This window comes from Callorhinchus milii, unplaced genomic scaffold (genome assembly GCF_018977255.1).
Source record: "Callorhinchus milii isolate IMCB2004 unplaced genomic scaffold, IMCB_Cmil_1.0 Scaffold3, whole genome shotgun sequence".
Lineage (NCBI taxonomy): Eukaryota > Metazoa > Chordata > Chondrichthyes > Chimaeriformes > Callorhinchidae > Callorhinchus > Callorhinchus milii.
Window position 1 is genome coordinate 97,771,246 of NW_024704744.1, and position 5,766 is coordinate 97,777,011.

General features: G+C 41.9%; 1 non-coding gene across 1 annotated transcript; it reads right to left on the reverse strand.

Moving 5' to 3' along the window:
- Positions 1-1,305: 1,305 nt before the first annotated feature.
- trnaa-ggc lies at positions 1,306-1,373 on the reverse strand. The gene has a single exon. It is a non-coding gene; the product is annotated as a tRNA-Ala (tRNA).
- Positions 1,374-5,766: the final 4,393 nt, after the last annotated feature.

Sequence of the window (5,766 nt, forward strand, 5' to 3'; positions counted from 1 at the left end):
AATCTTACATGGTTTTCTTTTTGACGTAATGCAGAAGTGCTACTGCAATCTGAGAACAAAAGAGTCTTGTCATTAGGATTTCAGTTAAGTGGCAATGGTGGGAATCTGAAATTCTCATTCTACGTCCACTTAGACCGCGCAAAAAAAAAAGTCAGGAATACAGTTAAGGGTTCTGTCCTTCCACACGTGTGTCTGGAGAAAGCACTCTGAGCTTTAATAAGGCTCAGTTGCCATTCTGGTAAATTCAGATTTGTTTACGATCCTGGTAGTGGAAGCATTCTGAGATTAACCCTTACACCGCCAGCAACCCTTGAACATTTTCGTGTTTTTCGGGGAACAGGTTTCGACTGACTGGAAACTGCTCTAAAGTTTGGCTTCCCAGTTAATCTGAAATCCAGACAAGAGTGATTGAGTTGCAGCCATGTCTCTGCCACATTTATAACATGTCGAAACCTGAACCTGAGCTGCTGACCAATTAAATAGTATGTCTACGGATTTTCAAGGGTTAAGAGTTTCCACAAGAATACAATACCATAAAATTCACATTTATATAAAGCCTTTCAAGTGGGGAGGATGACTCAAAGCGCTACGCACAGTCAGCTGGGTTCACAAGATGAACTAATATTAATATTCCAGCTTAATGAGAAGCTTCATCTGCCACAGCATTAAAGCATGTCAATCTCAGCAATTTCTGCTCTTACATGTTAGTATCCTTAGTGCAGTATAACTAAAACTGTGAACTTATGACATGGAAAAAAGAACATGGTTCATGTGTCCATGGTGTCACACAATGCCAATACTGTATAGATATACTATTAAAATGCCGTGAATATGTGCGTGTCTGATTTCAGCTCATCTATTGAGATGTAAAGTTGTGTGCTGATGGAGAGGTTTGAAATCTGCTAACATTAAATACTGTAGCACCAATTCATTCATGTGCAGTAGACCTCAGGTAATTGTACAGATAACCACACACCGGGGCAGGCTTACAATAAAAACACAGAAAGTGTCAAAATAATAATAATAACTCTTGCATTTGATATAGTGGCTTATCACGTCTTCGAGACATCTCAAAGCGCTTCACAGGTTATACTATAAAGTGAACTGACTGTATATTTTGTGGGCGAAATGCAACAGTCAATTGCGCACAGCAGCGCCCCACAAACAGTCATGGGTTGAGTGAACACATTTTTTATTACACCCCCCCAGAAAATCAATCCGCCAATCAACTAACAACCGGGTTCCTACTTACTGCTAGGTAAACAGAGGCGTGTGTGTGTGGAATAAGGAAACTTGCCCAACGTTTTGCCCTGCCGGGAATTGAACCCAGGTCTCTCGCTTGCCAGGCGAGTGCTCTAAACACTGAGCCACGAGACTCCAAAAATGTCCTTTGATTTACAAAAACTATCTTTACTCACACACTATCCCATTACGCTAACGTACCTAAACAGTATCACAATTAAACATGTTATTTTCCAGTCAACTTTAATCTTAAATTTCTGTGATACCGAACATCTAATGTGTTTCACTAACCCCTTGGCTATTCATGCCTTTACAATAAAATTCCAAGCATCATGTGGAGATGCTCAGCTCGTCCAAACACCGTTGCACAGACCATTCAAAAGACAATGGCATATTATTCAGAGAATTATTCTCATATTACTTGACCAGATCCAGTCTTCAAACTTGTTGAAGAGATGCATTTGCCTCTCATTTTGACATATCCGGCACTCTAATACAGGTTCCTTTTTGAGACGGTTGCACATTTTTTTTTAATCTCAAACAAAACGATGCTTGTCAAAGTCATTTGGATTTTCATTCCCAATTCGAATCACCCTTTACCACCTCTCTGACCGGGCTTGACAATCTGATGTGAATGGTTGCAGACCTGAGGCCATTTCTTGCTGTGAGTTCGCAACCAAACTGGCTTGTGACTGACCAAACTTATTTCATGCAGGACTCTTACAGCTGGCATCTGGATAGCAGTGTCATTTTCATCCGTCTGGGCTGCTTGTGACACAGGTCAAAGAACCAGGTTGCCATCTAGTCCCCCGGAAGGGTGTTTTATACAGTATCTTTATTGTAAAAAGAAGCCTTTTGGGAATTTTCTGCCAGACCAGAGTGAGCAGTAAATCAGGGAATGTTACAGTGAGGGGTCAATGAATATAATTCACCCGTACACTTTTAGATTTACATCGCAAAATCACAGCAACACCCAGAAGTGCCAGACTGTCAAACAATAACTACACGCAGCCCAAAAAGTAAAACGAAATAAACACCCTAACCTTTACATTTGGTTTAATTGTTGAGAATCAGACTTCAACGCCATGGAGCAAACCATTGCAATGTGTTGGGGAAAAGTTGAGTTCCCCGACAGAACTTAAGCTTGAAATCTAAAATAAAAGTAACTCCCCCCCCCACACACACACACACACACACAAAAAAAAATTTGCCATCTGGTGCCATTCACAAGCAGGTTCTGTTCAAGAAGAGAAAACCACCATATGCACGTAATAAGAATTTGAAAAAGTGTAAAACAAGCCGAAGCTGCATTTCCTGTGCTATCAATTTTGCTTGTAAAAGGAGGAGCTTTTTTACTAACAGTACATCATGAAAGTGAGTGCGGTATTGTTGCTGTACATTTACAGTGCGCAACTCCTGATGACAACAGCAATGATCAGCAATTGCAAATTAGATGATGCTTATGTTACCAAGTTAAATGAGATGAAAATTAGACTGGAGCTTGGCGCCTCACAAGCATTGATACTTTATTTGTTAATGGTCGGGGGACTTGCAATTTATTTAAGTCTATTTCTGCGTAATAAATAACAGCACCGAGCTGCGGTACCAGATGCAAAACTAAATATATATTTTTCTGGAGAACATGATGTCGCGAAATAAGGAAGGAAGTGAGTGGATCGAAACAGAAATATATCAGAAATTTTGCAGAGGAAAAGGTTATGTGCTAGTGCATAAAACACAGCTGGGGGGGCCCAGACCTCTCATAAAGTTTAATAGGGAAACACAAATGTCCAATGAATCCAGCTGTATACTTTCAGCAGGATCTATCAGGACATGCAGGAATTCAGAGAGGAATCTCCTGGCGGGCTGCGAGTGGACTTTGTCATGTCTGCACTGTTGTCATCTGGGTGATAGAGCCCAATCATCTATTGTTTGTACTTTTCAATCACTTTTATTTCTCTTTAGCACACCGACCAGGCGAATCATGAGTGACACCTTGTTTACTCTGGAGCTTTCACTGCAGACAGAGCATTTTTTTTTAAAAATCGTTCGAAACCTTCCTCGCGGTTGTTCCAAATAAGCGGTGACACTGAGTTACCGTCTCTCCTCCACAAGCTTAACATGTTTATATACTGTCAGTGACGCCTGACAGATTTTAACCCCCTAACACAATCAGTTGATAATGAAGCTACCATCAGATAAGTGACAATAATAAACGGCTGCGATTTGTTTTCTGCCTGATGAGACGAGTTGGTGGTCTGCTCTCGTATGTCTGGACAAGTTACAGACTTGTACCACTTGCTTAAAAGTGGCTGAGAGCATTTGGGGACAAATTAGAAGCATTAAAAATGAACCATTGGAAATCTAACATTCGTCCGAAACCAAATCAATTTTTTTCCTATTGATCTTCAGTATAAGTCAACATAATTAGTTGACTTATACTGAAGATCAATAGTTGGTGGGGGGGGGGGTTACAAAAGAAACAAGGTTCTGAATGAGAAATGCATGTTTATTGAATTGATTTAAGCCTCACCCTGACTCAGTCGGTCAACACTGAGCCAGGGTTGAGCCTGACTCAAAAGGTTGGGGGTTCGACAGTCCAGGTCAGCACCGCGTTGTTCAGAAGTGCCATCCTTCAGATGAAACGTTAAACCGAGGTTTGGTCTGTCTGTCCAGGTGAATGTTGGAGAACCCATGGTACTTCCAAAAAAAAGGAATTTCTCCTGGAGTGCTGGTGGTTCACTTCATGGCTGTTTGTGGGACACTGCTGTTGGCAAAATTGGCTGACAAACCTACCTATAAATACCTTGTCACTACACTCCACGGTAAATTCTGTCCAAAGGCTTCGAGACGTTTCTATGTTGTGTTAAGGCGCTATATCAAATGCAAGAATTATTAGGGCGAATGATTTTTAAACCATATTGATTTTTGGGATTTTATTTTAAACTCCATGCCTACATTTCTTCAGCACATTTGATGTCTTAGCTATTCAAGGATTACACATTTCCTGTAAAAAAGAATCTGTTAAAGAAATACCACAAGTGAATTCCCATAAATAGATATTTTCTGGGTGGGGGATTTACACTCTTAGAAACTGAATAGCTGAACTCAATTGCAGTTAAATGGTTTTCAAGTAAAAAGAAACAGTCTGACTTCATGGCTCTTAAACTGAAATAAAAATAAAAAGTGGATTTGTCGTTCAAAGGAGTTTCCAGGCAGACTTAATTCCTAGAATGGTCAGGAGCAGCTGGATCTGAACGTTTCGTTTCAGAAATGTCGTACACTGACTGTTAAGATTTTGTTCCTCTGCGATTCTTGTGAATCCACCTCAGCCTTGAGGGGTTGACCGGCCAAGATTCAGTTCCTTAATAATAATCCTCACATTTGGAATAGCGCCTTATCATGTCAGAAGGAAGTCTCAAAGTGCTTGGCAAGATTTACTATGAAATGGAGTAGGCAAACTCGGCAGCACAATTGGACACAGTAATGTCCCACGAACTCCCACAAAACGAATGATCAGGTTTATTTGGGGGGATGGTCTGGCCTCCTCCTCGTCTCCCGAGTCCTCCGCTCCACCCTCGGCAGCCGTGCCTTCAGCCACTATGCCCCGAGGCTCTGGAACTGCCTTCCTCACTCCCTTCCCCTCGCTCCCTCCCTTCCCATTTTCAGGTCTCTGCTGAAGACCTTTCTTTTCGACCGCGCCTTTGGTAACCTTCCCCCCCCTCCCCCTGGCCCGGCCCTGGGATCCATTAGTGTGAAGCGCTCTGAGACGCCGCCCGGCGTGGAGGGCACTATATAAATCCAAGTTGTTGTTGTTGGATGGTTGACAGGGCACCGGGAGAAACTCATTTCTCTTTTCAAATCATGCCGTGGGATTTTTAACATCTGCCTGAACAGGCAGACGGGACCTCAGTTTAACATCTTATCTGAAAGACAAAGGCGACCGACAATGAAACATACCCACAGCACTGCTTTGGGGTGTCAGCTTAGACTGCGTGAGTTCAAGTCACATAGTCACGTGTGAGTTTATTTGGGCAAGACAAGTTTGCAGGGGCTATGGGGAGAGAGTAAGGGTGTGGGATTGAATGGGATAGCTCTTTTCGAAGAGCCAGCACAGACACGATGGGCCGAATGGCCTCCTTCTGTGCTGTATGATTCCATGAAGTCCCGATGTGGGGCTTACTCATGTTCAAGTGCATTTCCAATCCATTGGTTTTGATTATCTCACACCGGTACTTGAGATTGCTACAGCTTTCATTACAGAGCAAACAAATGCATGTTTTCTACCCTCAGAGGAGCTTTCAATAAACATAACAAGATAAACACTTTAGTTATATTTTCCTGACCTAAGAGCATTTACCCAGAACTGAATTTCTGCTTCTCTCTCTCTATTGCAGCAGAAGGAATGAGGGGAGAGTTTCTGGAACATCTAAAAAGATTTGTTATTATTTGATGAGCCTTTGCTCAAAAAAGGGTGAAATTACAAAAAAGGGGAAATAAACAAGTACAATTTAGATAATGCCG